This window comes from Prionailurus viverrinus, chromosome B3, assembly GCF_022837055.1.
Source record: "Prionailurus viverrinus isolate Anna chromosome B3, UM_Priviv_1.0, whole genome shotgun sequence".
Classification (NCBI taxonomy): domain Eukaryota; kingdom Metazoa; phylum Chordata; class Mammalia; order Carnivora; family Felidae; genus Prionailurus; species Prionailurus viverrinus.
This window is the reverse complement of record NC_062566.1, coordinates 105,061,574-105,078,554: the sequence shown is the minus strand read 5'-3', so window position 1 is coordinate 105,078,554 and position 16,981 is coordinate 105,061,574.

Here is a 16,981-nt window from a genome sequence, read left to right as displayed (position 1 = left end):
CTACAAGAGTAAGCTTTTTCATATTTGAAAAAATATGAAAAAATTTCATTCATTCATTTTTCATATTTGAAAAAAATACTATCGTATTTTACTCTTTATTTATCAAACATTGACTTCAGACTCAATTAGAGGGGCACCTGGGTGGCTTAGTCGGTTAAGCGTCTGACTTCGGCTCAGGTCATGATCTCGCGGTTTGTGAGTTTGAGCCCCGCATCAGGCTCTGTGCTGACAGCTCAGAGCCTGGAGCCTGCTTCAGATTCTGTCTGTCTGTCTCTCTCTTTTTCTTTCTCTCGGCTCCTCCCTCCCTCCCTTGTACTCTGTCTCTCCCTCTCTAAGATAAACATTAAAAAAATTTAAGGAGAAAGACTCAGACAACTCCACTTTAAGACCCACAAAACAGTGGCAGGGGAACACAGTGCCTAAAAATCCAACAAACTCTGCCAACTCACATATACAGCCCCTCACCTTGCTCTCTGCCACTGCCTGGTTTATTTTTTTGATCAAATTCAAGTTTGGTCTCACCTAGCACTCCTTCTCTTGCTTTTCCTATAGGTAGGCATTACCTTTCATAACTAGTTCCTTCTCTATGTCCATCTGTGACACTGGTTGCTGTAGCACCACCAGTTTTTAGATTTGCTAAAATGGGTTCCTCACTGCTGGCCTGCATTAGCATCCTGGGACTGTGGCAACAGTCTCTCATATGCTCCAGTGCCTGCACCTGCTCCCCCCTGCCTGCTGCAGTGATTGTAAAATGATTTTCCATGGAGATCTGCAAAATGTTTGTAAGGTTTTAATGAATAAAAAGGGTTCCAAGAACAAACAACTATGAAAAATGGTGTCTTTACTGCAAGGCTTCTCAGAGCTTTTGATATGTTAATAAGCATTGTGATATGCTAATGTGAATTGGGACTCTCAGAGAGAGAGAGCTAATGGAAAACTTATTTGATCCAGAAACTTTTTTTTTTTTTTTTAGACCGACATCTGTTAAAGTCATAGAGAAGTATAGTGTTTGAAAAGATGACAGTTTGCAAATTCTGGACTGCTCCATCAAATCAAATTCCTTACATCTTATAAGTCATTTTGCCTTCTCTAGACATAGGTTTCTCATTTCATTTATATCTTTTCCAACATTTACTGTTCCTTCTAAGCTCTCAGGGTCAGCTAAATTAGTCCATATACAGTCCCAGCAAAAGAAGAATGTAGGGGTTTCACCTTCTAGAGCATTGGTTTTATACTTTATGCCCATTCCGATGACTATAAAAAGAGATTTGGGGAATATTCTAGGCTGGAGGGAATGACATGATTCCTTTTAGGCACCACATGAGGCAGCTTGTGAGGTACAGTCATCCAAATAAAGGCACTTGCAACATGAGATGGTAGGGTATGTAAGCAAAGTAGCTTTCAGGGCCAGATACTAGTTGATCCCATGAATGGCCAGTCTTCCTCCAGGAGTGAGTTCTGATGCAAATGGCAATCAGAAGTCCATAAACCACATCTCTTACAATGAGAGAGAGGATCATAGGAAGAGGAATTGGAATAAGGTGGGGTGACCCATGGTGTCCCTGATTTACCTGGAACAGATCAACTAATTCCTGTTGTCCCGACGTAACCATTAAGAATGCCCTCTTTTCCTCGCAGAAAGGTGTTGGTTTGAACGATTAATTGGACAGGCACCTTAGATAAGAGAGGAGACAAGAGCCAGGAGAGGAACAGTGTGTCCTAAAAGTGAAGGAGATTGCACTGTTTAAAAGGAAGAGAGAAATGAGAGTTGTCAAGGGCAGTGTTAAGTCAGCGATGATGAGGCTAACCTTAATGTAGAACAGTCTCAGTAGGAAAGTAAAGTCAACCTGTTTGGTTTTGACCTTATTCACTCTTCCAGTGCGTTTTGCAAATGTACAATTATTTAATGATCAGGATTCATACTGTGTTGATATTTTGTCAGATTTCTGACACATTATTTAGCACAGTTTTAAGGAAGATGAGAACATTCATAATCATTCCTAAGCCTAGAGTTTTATAACCAAATTAAAAATTTTAAATATGTATATAAAATTGCACATCTCCATATCTCCCACAGGGCCTACCATTGTGTTTACACACAGTAAGCACTTGATACATGTGTGCTTCATGTGATCACAAGCCCTGACTATTGGCCAATGCAAAGGGGGCCCATTATATTTATAAAATGGCTAAAATATCATTTTTTAAAGTGTCAACATTGTGCATAAAATTTAATGTCTCTATGCTCACACAAACTAGCTTTATAATTTCACCAAACAAGGGACAGAGTCCCTATCACTGTTGTAATTGTTTCATTTTTGCCAGCAACTTTTGTCAGTGACACACTTTGTTGAAGAATATCTAGTTATTCTTGAGGATTATGAAGGAGATAGATAATACTGGCCCTGGCTTAAAAAGCTTAAAGAATACATTCATTCGATGATATAATGCCTTTACTTTGATGAAGTGTTTGCTATGCATTACATGAAATTCTAATAGGTAGTAAGATTGTTCATACCCTGTATAGGCAGCTGGAGAGATACAGTCATGCTAATGTTGTTATACTCAGAGTCAGAGAAAGCCTCACATCCCTTTATTTATAGAAGGCTGAATTAACTTTCATTTTTTTCATTCCCTGGGCAAAACTCTGACTTGGTTTAAAAAAAAAGAGTCAAGAATACAGTTACTTACTCATAGTAGCTCAGAGTAAAAGTAGGGAAGTGATAAAATAACTTATGGGGGGAAAATGCACTGAATCTGGCAGATAGATACATTTTACCATTGTATACACCCTATAGTTTCTTTCAGAATGCCTTTACCTTATAGGCTATGTGCATATACTGAATATTTTTTAAAAAATGTTTATTTATCTTGAGAGAGAGAGAGAGAGAGCATATGTGCTCAAATAGGAAAGGGAGAGAGAGAGAGAGAGAGAGAGAGAGAGAATACCAAGCAGGTTCCGTGCTGTTAGCACAGAGCCCAACAAGGGGCTTGATCTTACAAGCCATGAGATCATGACCTGAGCCAAAATCAAGAGCCAGACGCTCAACTGACTGAGACACCCAGGTGCCTCTATACTCAAGGAGAGGAATAAAATCATAAAATTTTAGTATTTTAGGAAATTTTGCCTGGTGTCCATGTGCACATTGCATTATAATGGAGAATGGAAATAAAGGGAACAGCTGGGAAGTTGTCATGGTCACACTAGCCATGGGATGATAAGACGAGATTCCGAGATGTTAATAGAAAGGAAGCTATAAGAGTTCATCTGAAGGCAGAATGAAAAACTCTTAGTAAACCATTTCATAAAGGGGTCTTACAGAGAGAGAGGAGCCAGCAATGGACCAGAGAACAGCAGCGATGCTCTTGATCAAAATGTTTCCTTGATCAAAATGTTTCCTTCATAAAATTGTTCAGTTTTGCCTTTGGAAGTTGTTACTTTGTCTGCATCTCCACCACATAAAGGATCTCTAGATAATGTATGTTGAGACAATGGTCACAGAAAGAAATGCACAGTATCTCATCTCCCTTCCCAGCACCAGACTGAAAGGCTTCCCCCCCACTCCACCCAAAATGCTGTTTATCTGGTTTGGAAACTTGGTGTTCAGTGTATTTCCAGATAGAAGGGAAACAGGAGAATACTGACAAGCAGATAGATCTCTAGACTGGACAAGATACTCTGCCCAGTTATTTAAAGAAAGGATTCAGAGATGGCTGAGAACATATTTATTTGTTGCTGAGTTCAGTGGGTTGATCCTAATAATTGAGAAAAATAGAAGGAGGAGCCCAAGTGAAGGCCATTACAATCATTTAAAAGTGATGACACGGGATCTAAACTAGATTATAATGGGGAGTCACAGGACGCAGCAATAATTTAAGAATGTACAATGTAAGGAGGGGGATGGGGAGACTATAAATGTTAGATTTGTATTTCTCATGTCCCCTGGATATTTTGCCTTGTAAGATTCAAAAATTAGGAATTCCATTCCATCAGTTAAGTACATATCCAAATTTTTGAATTTTTAAGTCAGTCAAAATAATGATTAATGCTTGATTAGTATTGACACGTATCATAGTATATAATAGTGTATCATAGTGACTAAGCTGTTAACAAAGTGAACTAGAATTTTCTTTTTGTGTTACAAAGATATTAATAAATTTTATTTTCTACTGCATTAAATGACATTTGAGTAATGTGGCATAGCAGATTTAAGGACTTCTCATCTGTATTCATGTAAGCATATCCTAGTTTAGTGATGGGGCCCTAAAACAGTTCTTGGCACCTTTCACTTAAGGGATGTATCCTGTTTCTATTTGACCTATAATCTAGTCCCTGAGAGTGTTTGATTCTTTGGGATCCACTGTTGATACTTAAGAACATTTGGTCAGATCAACGTTTAGTAAACAGCTAACATTGGCTATAAGAGGTCTTCTATGGGACAGGATGATTATTGTTTGCAATATCAATCTTAAAGTTGATAATGGTATTAAGCTGAGTAGTTACTGAGACTGAAGCTCTGACCTGACTTTGGGCAGATTAATTTCCTGAATTTGTTTTCTTATGTTTACAATAAGGATAAAATAGTAACTTAGAGTGATTTTGTGAGTTTGATGAGATAACATATGTAAGGCTCATAATAAGCACTAAGTAAAGTTTACAATTACCGTTAATATCTTGGGTTTTTTTAAAGTTTTACTTATTTTTGAGAGAAAGAGGAAACAGCATGAGTGGGGGAAGAGCAGAGAAAGAAGGAGACACAGAGTCAGAAGCAGGCTCCAGGCTCTGAGCTGTCAGCACAGAGCCCGACGTGGGGCTCAAACCTGCAAACCATGAGATCATGACCTGAGCCAAAGTCGGATGCTTAACTGGCTGAGTCACCCAGACGCCCCAACGTCTTCGATTTTTAATGGCCTTTCACGAATATCTCACCTGGGAACTGACCTAATTGTCCTTTAAGGAGATTTATAGCTTCTTCCTTTCTAAAAATGCAAATAACTTATGCTTTTTCTAAAAAGGTACATGCTTATTGTAAAAATTTAAAGACAGACTAGCTTAAGCAACACAAAAATCCCCACAAATTCCATTTTCCAAATATAGCCAACTAACATTTTATAAACATCCTTGTAGCCCTGTTTCTGTATATATCTATAAATCGAAAGCAAACTTGCTTAGTATCATCTCTGCCACATTCTGTTGGAGGTCACGAATTCAGCCCAGATGGAAAGAAATAGATTCCACCTATGGTAGGAAAAGGAATGACATCTCAATGCAAAGACATGTGCATACCAACATGGAAAAAAAATTGTGGCCATATTTTGAAACCCACGATGAGGAAATTACACAAAGATTCAGAAGTCAGAATGAATTGTACTGAAGATGAGCAGGAAGTTAGGCTGCAGAGGACACAGGACGCTCTTGGCTGTATGCTCCACAGGTACTGTTCTTGGAAGGCTTCAGGTTGTTGGAAGTTCCACTGCAGTCCTTGGATCGGATCAGTAATACTTGTGTTTTGGCAAAAAGGTATCTTATTTCAAATATTATATCTGGTGCTTCCATAATAATGTAAGCACAATAGTAACACTTTTGTAATAGTACAAAATAAACAGAAAAGAACCATAAACAAAAGAAATTTTATTTTCACCTTAATTACACCATTCTGGACTCACTTTATTTTCTCTTTTTTTTCCTGCAGCTGATAAAGCTGGACTTTTAAGTAGGTAGAGCAGGTTGATTTGCATTTTATAACTTGAGCAGAGGAAAATCCCTGTATCAAAAATCATTGTACTGTTGTATTCTGAATCTCACCATTATAGCCTCCTTGTTTTGTTCTTAAAGTTTTTTAAATAAAAAGATACAATATAAGAATTTATAAATATCCTGAAAAGTACAACTTATATATATCATTATCATCTGTTCATCAGATTAGATCATAATTGAACTCTGTGTGTGTGTGTGTGTGTGTGTGAGAGAGAGAGAGAGAGAGAGAGAGAGAAAGAGAGGGAGAGAGAGAGAGAATGGAGATGGTAGAGGAGAAAAATGCCTTATCCTAAGTTAACAGAGGAAAAAAAATATTGGAAACAAAGTACAAGTACTAAAAGTATGTGTTGTTCCTTGAAACCAAAACGGTAACAGTTTTTAGACATAGAAAAAAAAAGTCTTAATTGCAGAAACAGAAAGGTCCATCATGCTATCTTTTCCAAGCTGGTATTCTATTTTTTTGTGTCTGTGCTGACTCTTGCCAAGCTTGGCATCACCTGATATGAACATATCTGATTTTCCTTTAATCATTTGAACTCAGCTGAAGTTTAAGTCTTACTTTGTAACTATGATTTTTAAAAAATAATGTAAAAAAAAGTATCTCCTTTCCCTTGGGGCATGTCTGAGTGACTGTTCATCACCAGCAAGCTCTGTCTGTGTGCTTTTTATTTCCAAACCTCCTCACATTTCTCCTTCTTCTGTCTCTAAGATGGCTCTAGAATTTGAGGAACATAAGAGTGACCAGTGTCCCAAGGATGGCAGATCAAGCTATGCCCTTGCTTGAGATGGTGTTCAGTACCTAAGACAGCTCCCTCAGAAGTAGTGTGTGTGTGTGTGTGTGTGTGTGTGTGTGTGTGTGAGAGAGAGAGAGAGAGAGAGAGAGAGAGAGAGAGAGGGAGAGAGAGAGAGAGGGAGAGGGAGAGAGAGAGGGAAAGAGAGGGAGAGAGAGAGAGAGAGAGGGAGGGAGAGAGAGAGAGAGGGAGAGGGAGAGAGAGAGGGAAAGAGAGGGAGAGAGAGAGAGAGAGAGGGAGGGAGAGGGGGGAGAGAGAGAGAGAGAGAGAGAGAGAGAGAGAGAGAGAGAGAGAGAGAAAACTAGTCTTTGTATCAGCTGGGCAATGCATCAACCAGGAGGTTGTGATATCCTGAGCAATGAGGTAGGCTCAGGGTGATGGTAGGTATTATATTAAAGAAAGGGAAGATGTAGCACTAAAAGGAGCTGGGGCCTCTCAAGATAACACACCATTTTAATCTTTGATTATCTTTGGTTACCTGATATATTTTGATGTACTTTAGGAAACATTGTTTGATTTATAATAAATGACTTAGAAATGATGAGGTCAGTATTCATTGGGTATCTATTGTTATTGATCTATTATCATTCCTCTTATTTCAGAATCATTGTTCTATATTTTCCAGCTAGTCTTTATTGAAGTTACAAAAACTTCTATAGCTATATAATCAAAGTAAGTATGCTAATTTTACTAGAAGTCTGAATGAACTGTGCTGGATTAGAAAGAAAAGAAGAAAATAGATTTACTTAGCATAAAAAATAGAATAACTGTCACAGAAGGATCATGTGAAGATCAAGCTATTTTGATCCTTTGATTGTTTTTCATATTAAATATAATTTATTGTCAAATTCATTTCCATTGATTCTTTGTTCTTACTTTAATTTCTTGGAGTTCTTTTGAATGAACAAAACTTTTACATCTTTTCAGTCATCTCCTTCCCTCCCTTTCCTTCTGTCTTTGATGTTACATTAGTAACTTATTAACATTGGATTATGTTTTTTATTATATGTATTAATTTGTATTATTATATATATTAATTTTATAAAATTAAGTGATTCTTTAGGGTACATAAGAAATAATATCAATAATCACTGCCATTCAATTATTGAGACAATTTTGATATAGTCAGTTGTTATGGCATTCATGGGATTGTCCATAAGCTGATGCAATCTGTCCAATATTATGCTATAACTCGCTAAATTCTGAAAATTGTCCCTCTGTGTCCCAAGTCATCTCACTAGTTGACACTTAATTCAAATAATGATTTAATCAACTTGGAATTCCCCCATTCAAAATTCTTACATCCCTTAGAGAGAGTATATTAAATAGTTTTCAGTATTTAATATAAAGTAGTAAGATTCATCTCTAACTGGATAATTGGCACATTTCACATACTAGCTGAAATGGGGCACGGATTGAGTGATGTTGGGAAAGATAAAATATCTGCTCATAAGTGGATACCTGGAGGGTGCCTACATATATGGGTCATTGCAAAAAAGGAGCATCCAGGAAAGCCAGGAGCCATTATGAGAGAGCTGGAAAGAGAGTAAGACTTTGAAACTGCAGGTTCCTGAAGATCAGCTTCTTCACTTTGTTCTAAGACCAACAGGAATCATTTCATGTGTCTTAACAGACTGGGAGCTACACATATAATCACAGATTGATGGAACATTTTCCTTCTATATCTTAAATATCATTGTTAAAGGTGGACGTTAGTGAATATAAATAGAAAGGGAAATGATGGTTAAACCACCTGCAAGGTTGTAAGGTTACCAGAAATTCATTCTCATAGCAACATTTTAAATTGCTCAGTCTACAGCCAATGTTTACTTGCCAAGGTTTATAAGAAGATAATTAGGAAAAGTAAATGTTGGTTGTCATCATGAATGGGCACAAAAAGTCTAAAAAGTAAAAAATCATTAACGAAATGAATAGATGCAGCTTGACCTAAGGAGCAAACAAAATGAAGTGACTAGAGAACATAATTCCTTCAGAGACCCAGGTAGCATCATCTTCTCTGTTTTTTGTGAGCAACTCATAAGAGTGGAAGCTGAGTTACAATTAATTCGCTGAACATAGATTTTTTTGTTTGACTCTGCAAATTATTTAACCATGAGAAATAAACCATATTTAGTTTTTATGTTTGGGCTGGATATAAGTTTATTTGTGAATTTCTATAAACCATGAAAAGGAAAAAATCATTAACCTTCTTTCAAAGAATGTGTTTGGGAGAATTAAAGACTATATTTTCTAGAGAAAGTAGTGGCCACTACTTGAGAGCAGGAATTCTATCTCTCTTTTTATCATCATATCCCTAGTGGCTAGTTAGTGGCTGGTATAAAATAGATGTTCAATAACTATCTACTGATATCTACAATGTTGAATGAATAAGGAAATCTATGACTCGTTATAATGGCATTATTCAATCTTTTAATCTATGCCTCCTTTTAAATACATTAAACATTCATGAACTTAATGTTTATATTATAAAAAAATAGGTGTTTTGGATTTGAAAATATAAAGTATATTAAATATTTTAAAAGTATTTCCTAAAATATACTCTTGGGCTCTGATGTACATCATGAGGAGGTCACTCCCCTCCTCCCCCAGTTCTCTGTCCTGTTGAGAATAATTTATTTTATTAGGGTTTAAATTATTTTAGTTGTATAACTAATCAAACTTAGCAGCTTAAAATAAGGACAGCCATTTATTTTTGCCTTGAGTCTAATTTATGTATATCTATACATAGAATGCATACAAGAATGCATGACTTATTTCTGGTCCATGTGGTATCAGCTTGGGTGGCTTGAATGGGTCTGTAAGATCCACTTCTTAGTTGGCTCAGCTACCAACATGGCTTGTTAGCTTATGTTGCAAGCCATGCACTGCACACATAGTTATAGAATGATGGAACATTTTCCATCATATCTTAACTATCAGTATTAAATATAAATATGAATGGAAAGAAACATTTTATTGAACCACCTGTATAGCCTTAAGTGTTACCAGAATATTCTTCTCATATCAACATTTCAAGTTGTTCAATTTAAGGCCAGTGATTAGCTGGGAGCTTAGCTAAGCTATTGGCTAGGTGCCTTGATTCCCCTTCATGTGGGTCTTTCTAGAAGGATGCATGGGCTTCCTTACAACATGGAAACTACATTCCAAGGGCAGATGTTGAAAAAGCAAGAAATCAGAGGTTTCCAGTTTCCTAAGGCCTGGGCCCAGCTAATGGCATATGAGTACAGTAACCATATTCGATACCTAGATTCAAAGGGAAGGGATATAGACCCTGTCTGTGAATAGAAGAGGTGTCAGAGGTTTGTGGCTATCTTTAATCTACCATCATTATCTTCAAAATAATCCCTTTGTGTGAATTAGAAAATAAAAGACTTTTAGGTAGGGCATTTACAGATCTGTATGCCAGAATTACCAAGACTTTAAATATGATAAGCTTGCAAAAGTAGCTTGTCTAAAGTTGTCCTAAGCCTAAAAGGCTACAGGAGTGCATGTAAAAAGAGGTTTATCAAATGTTAATAAATTAGCATAACTATTATTAGTAAAGTAGGTGAGTTGATTATATCGCATTGCATTCAAAGGGTAAAATTATATAACAGGCCTCTATAAAACTAGCCAGGCCAACCATGGGAATTCATGTTTGGTGAATGATAATGGGTCTTCCCAATTTATTTATTATCTTAATATAGCCAAAGCATACGTCACCTTAACTTCCAAACATTTTATTCTTCTACTCACATTAATGATGTGTATTCCTTCCATGTTTTTGTACCACCAATAATAAGACTTTGATTAGAAAGAAGGATGTTTCTGAAAAATTGCTTCTTAGGTTTTTGGTGTGTGAAAATACTAGAAAAAATATTTGAATACTCAGGATGTTCCAGAACCTGGTGTGTGTTCTAGAAATATAGTAGGGAGTACAAAGAACAAGGTCTGAAATATAGCAGTAAGCAAAAAGGACAAGACCAATGCCTGTACTCATGGAATTTGCATTTCTAATGGGGAAGATAGAGAAGTAAGTAGATAAGCAAGTAAGTAAATAAATAAAAATAAAGTGGTGATAAATAAAATTAAGATCTCAGGTGTAGCAAGTTAATGGAGAGTGGTCTTGGAGAAAGGCGATGTTTAGAAAGGTGATCACAGAAGCCCTCTGTGGTGAGCTGGGTTTTGAACAGAGACCTGAATGAGGAGAGAAAATGGATCAGGTAAAGATCTTGGAGAAGAGTGTTCTAGGTAGAAGGAACAGTTAGTGAAAGGGTGCTGATGCATTAATGACTGGATATTAGAGTAGCAGCAAGAGGGGTAGTATGACTGGAACAGAAGGAATGAGGGAAGGCTGGTAGAAGTTAGGATTGGGGAGGGAGGCAGTGCTCTGATTATAGTGTCCTTGGGACATCACCAGGTTGGATTTAAGTCTAAGAGTGATAGGAAAGGGTTGAGGTAGAGAGGCCCAAGATAATTTCATTCTTTTTTTAAAAAAAAGATTATTCTTTCTGCTGTGTGAAAAATTGTTTGCTAGCTATTTCTATGACGATAATGATGATGATAGTGGTGGTGATGATGGTGGAATATAACATTTCTTGGAGGCTTACTCCCTATTGGATTCTCTTTTGAAAACTGTTTCATTTGAATTATCTCATTTAACACAACCCCTTTGTGAAGATTCTATTGTAATTTTAAAGCTGTAAGTGAAGAAATAGAAGCTCAGAAAGTAACTGGCTCATGGAAACACAGCTAGCTAGTGGAAAAGCACAAAGAGTATGCAAGGGTGCTGGTAAAGGTGGTGAGCTGTGACTGAACTGAGGCTATATTCTGAAGGTAGAGCCAACAGGAATTGCTGATGCATTAGGGATAGGAAACGAACCAAAGAGTGAATTGAAGGATGACTTTGTAGCTTTTGGTCCGAGCTACTAGCTGTGGCTTTACAAATTTCTGAGATAAAGGTACATTTGGTTGTTGGAGAGAGGGTGTTGTAAATTAAGAGTTCTTTTTTGGGTATGTTTAACTTGAATGGCTATTAGATATCCAGCAAGGTAAGCATGTCTATAATTCGGGAGACAGGTCTTACTTTGGGAATTAGCAGCAGAAAGATAGTTTTTACTGAGATCTGTTTACCTCATTATTGTGTGTTATGCCTCAGGGCCTCTCTCCTTAGACTTGTGCCCATTTACTAGAATGAAAAAGACAAGAAATAACAAGTGTTGGAAAGGATGTAGAGAAAAAGGAACTCTTGTGCACTGTTGGTGGGAATTGGTATAGCCACTGTGGAAAACAGTATGGAGGTTCCTCAAAAAATTAAAAAACAGAATTACCCTATGACTATAATTCCACTACTGAGTGTTTACCCAAAGAAAGTGAAAACACTAATTCAAAAAGTAAATGCTCCCCTATGTTTATTGCATTATTTACAATAGCCAAGATATGGAAGCAACCCAACTGTCCATCTGTAGATGAATGTATAAAGATGATGTGTATTGGGGCCCCTTGGTGGCCCAGTCGGTTAAGTGTCCGACTTCAGCTCAGGTCATGATCTCGTGGTTTGTGGGTTCAAGCCCTGCATTGAGCTCTGTGCTGACAGTTCAGAGCCTGGAGCCTGCTTCAGATTCTGTGTCTCCTCTCTCTCTGCCCCTCCCCTGCTCCCCAAAAATGAATAAACATTACAAAATTTGAAAAAAAAGATGATGTGTATGTATATATAATGAAAAATGACTCAGCCCTAAGAAAGGATAAGATCTTACCATTTGTGGTAGCACCGATGGATTTAGAAGATATTATGCTAAGTGAAATAGATAGAGAAAGATAGATACCATATGGTTTTACTTATATGTGGAATCTCAGAAAACAAACAAATGAACAAACAAACAAACAAACAGCAGAAACAGACCCATAAATACGAAGAGCAAATTGATGATTGCCAAAGGGGACAGGGTAGAGGGACAGGCAAAACGGGTGAAGGGGAATGGGAGATATAGGCTTCCCGTTTCGGAATGAATAAGTCATGGGGATAAAAGGCACAGCATAGGAAATATAGTCAATGGTATTGTAATGGCATTGAATGCTGACAGATGGAGTGAAGCATAACTTATAGACTTGTAGAATCACTGTGTTGTACACCTGAAAATAATGCAACATGTGTCAACTATACTTCAATTTATAAAAAAGAAAATTAGGGGAAATCCATAGGAGCAAAAATGGTATTCCCACTGGTATTAAATTCTGCTCCACCTCCCCCACCCCAACCCAGTTAAGACCCAAACAGATTTTGAAGATTCAGAGTTATTCAAACTTTTTGGAGTGATCTGTTGTGTCCTAATCAAGGGAGAATGAGAGGGAGGACCAAAGGTTCTCCAAGGGACTGGAAAAGTACTAATGAATAAAAAAGATATTGGGGTGCCTTGGTGGCTCAGTCAGTTAGTTCAGCTGCTGACTTTGGCTCAGGTCATGATCTCACGGTTCTGAGTTCAAGCCCCACCTAGGGCTCTGTGCTGACAGCCTAGACCCTGGAGACTGCTTTGGATTCTCTGTCTCCCTCTCTCTCTGCCTCTCCCCCACTTGTGCTCTCTCTCTTAAAAATAAACATTAAAAAAATAAAATAAAAAAAGATAAGATTAGTTGATGATGGCCACATTGCTGCCAAATATAAATGCTATTAAAAATGGACATTTTGGCGAACACACACACAGATGTGCCATTTATCCTGGGAACACAGACTGTGGTGGGAAGTGGTGTTATTGCTTGCTATGAAATATCGTACTTGTTGTTACTATAGTTTTGAAATGTATGCTAGTCCTAAATGCTGAAAATATTTTTAAGGAAGAGGACCTGTACGTGTGATAAAATTTTATAAAATTATACACCAAAAAATGAGTGCATGTAAAACAATAGTGAAACATGGATAAGGTCTACAGTCTTGTTAATTGTTTTGTACCATTTTCAATTTCCTGGTTTTGATAAATTACTTTAGTTGTGTAAGATGTCATCAAGAGAAGCTGCATGTGGGTACATGTGAACTTTCTGCATGATTTTTACAACTTATGTCAAAGTAAAAAAAATTTTAATATAAGTACATATAATTGAATAGGTCTTACCTTTAATTATGACCTTGTTTAGTCCTACCCACCACACTCACATGAAAATGGGGGGCAGAAGTGGATATATTTGTAATATGCTTAACTTAATGGGACGTTGATTATATCCTTCATTTATTAATGCTGTACACTTTTAATACTTTGGCAGTTTTATTCATGCTTTAGTGCTTAAAATGTTTATATGAGCAGAATGTGTGCATATTTAATGTACCCAAAAGGATGAAATGTGTGGTAATTTGTTAAACTAAAAGGCAGTAGAAAGACACTTTGGCAAATATAGCATATTGCAAGCATTCTAGGGAGCCAAACAAGCTAAACATGTCAAAATAATAGGTAGTCCTCTGATATTTATTGACAACTTATAATAGCAAAACACTATTCAAAAAAATGATTGTAGAATTATTTTATTAACCTCTGAAATGCTCATTATTTTAAAAATATAAATTCTCTTTATTTCTCTTTTCTGAAAATGAAAAACTTCCATGTTCGTTACATGATTCATCTACCCTAATTTGTTCACGTTATTTCTGTATTTGTCTTTCCTAATACCAACAACGACAAAATACAGATGTTAAATCTGTGATAACCTATTTTTTTGTTTTGGTTTTTAAATATAAATATTCAAAGATTTAAAGACCATCTTGCCATTGGCAACAACATGGATAGAGCTAGATAATATAATGCTGAATGAAATAAGTCAGTTGGAGAAAGACAAATACCATTTGATCTCACTCATATGTGGAATTTAAGAAACAAAACAAACAAGCAAAGGGGCGGGGGAGAGAGAGGTAACCGAAGAAACAGACTCTTAACTATAGTGAACAAGATGATGGTTACCAGAGGTTACCAGAGGTGGGTGCGAGGATGGACGAAATGGGTGAAGGGGATGAAGTACACTTATGATGAGTACTGAGTAATATATAGAATTGTCAAATCACTATACTGTATACCTGAAACAAATGTAACACTGTATGTTAACTCTACTGGGAATGAATGCATGAATGAATGAATGAACAAGTAAATTAATAAATAAATACCCAGTTGAGACATGTCAGCACTATATTGTTTCTATTAAGTTTTAACAAAACATCTTCTGCCTTAAAAATTGTTTTGTACTGGGGCGCCTGGGTGGCTCAGTCAGTAAAGCATCCAACTTGAGCTCAGGTCATGATCTCGCACTCCATGAGTTCAAGCCCTGCGTCTTGCTCTGTACTGACAGCTTGGAGCTTGGACCCTGCTTCAGATTCTGTGTCTCCCTCTCTCTCTGCCCCTCCCCCGCTCATGCTCTGTCTCTCTCACTCTCAAAAATGAATAAATGTTAAAAAAATTAAAAAAAATTGTTCTGTACTGGTATCAATCTCTAAATGACAGCAAAGAAAGAAACAACTGAGTAAATGCTTATAAAATCATGGCTTTCTGTTGTAAAATTATAATTTGTTGTACTCAAACAACTGTTCTTAAAGAAAGCAAATGATTTTCTAAAAATAGATTAAGGTTTTGAAGTTGCTTCACTAGCTTGATTTTATACCACTTTCTTCAGATGGGATTTGGCTGATGAAATTGCAAAATGAAACAGACCATACTTTGTTTGGAGGAGTCATTTTTCAAATGGTTTTGAGGATATAGAATGGAAGTGACCATTGTCTGAAACGCCGCTTATTTGTGAATTGCTTATGGAACATATGTGGTTGCTAAACATTGTGTTTATGAATATTAAGGGGAATAAAATACTGCCTCTTTTCAAAAGAGCGTACTGTCAATCAAGGACTGGAACCAAAGAGACAGGATAGGGTAGGGTAGGGTTAGATTGGAGGTATGTTGAATTTGGGCTGACTTCAACTGCTTTTAAAGATGAGGTTAATATTAGTAGCCTGACCACATCTGGAGAGAGAAGAGTTGGTGAATTATGGGTTGAGGGAGGGCATAGCAGTCAGGGGAATTAAAAAACTGTATTGCATTCATAGGGCCCTCCAGGTAAATAACAGTGGTTTGCAAGTTGGCCTTTCTCTTAATTAAAACGATGGAATAAAAAATATTGCAATGCTAGGATTAAACATGAGTTTAATAACTGGAATTTTCAGGCAATTCCAAAATTTTAATTTAGCTGTTAATTCTAATCCTGTTTCTCTCCAGAACCTCCTTTAAAAAGTAGAATTCTTTGATTTGTCTTCACTCCTTATATTTCTGATGTTCTGTTAAAAATATTTACAAGCAGGGAAGTATTACAGAAGCTGAAAGAAGCAAGCAATGATAAAGAGCATACATTTCTAAACTGGATCATCAATCCCTGGAAAACTTAAATTGATTAGGCTTCATTCAGGAGGACAAGGCTGCCGGATATCTTTAGTCATAAGGCTAGAATTCCTTAGGCAAATTTTAATGTTGGATCATCTAATTCTTTACAAAATTCATTAGCCACTCTCATGTTTTGCCATGTTAACTAGGATAGCACATGCTCATAAAGCCATGTTTGTCATACTGAAGAACATTTCCTGAATGAATACCTAATTCCAGGTACTCTTCTCAGGGCTTAACATGAGTTAATCTCAAAAAGTTTGTGGGGCGCCTGGGTGGCGCAGTCGGTTGAGCGTCCGACTTCAGCCAGGTCACGATCTCGCGGTCCAGGAGTTCGAGCCCCGCGTCAGGCTCTGGGCTGATGGCTCGGAGCCTGGAGCCTGTTTCCGATTCTGTGTCTCCCTCTCTCTGCCCCTCCCCCGTTCATGCTCTGTCTCTCTCTGTCCCAAAAATAAATAAACGTTGAAAAAAAAATTTAAAAAGTTTGTAAAGACATCACTGTCAAATGATTCATTGACTTGGCCAATATTCATATTTATTTTTTCTTGGGATATTTGTTTTATTTTCATTATTTCTTCTCTTTCAGCTCTTCTTTATGCAACCATTTTTGGAAACGTTACCACAATTTTCCAGCAAATGTATGCCAACACCAACCGATACCATGAGATGCTGAATAATGTACGGGACTTTCTGAAACTGTATCAGGTCCCCAAAGGCCTTAGTGAACGAGTCATGGATTATATCGTCTCAACATGGTCCATGTCAAAAGGCATTGACACAGAGAAGGTATGTGTTATTATTATTGTTGTTATTTATTTTCCATTTCAATGGGATCTTCTGATGCCTATAGCTTTCCCACTGTATACTGCTTCCTAAGTGACATATCAGTCAATCATAGTATCTATTGAGTGCTGAGAAGGTGAAAAGCACTCAACCATTAATCATCAGTGTAGAAATTATGGTTTCTGTAAACAACTAATTACTCCATTTCCCTAAAACACTTGTTACGACTCAGAGTAATTTGCTGCATT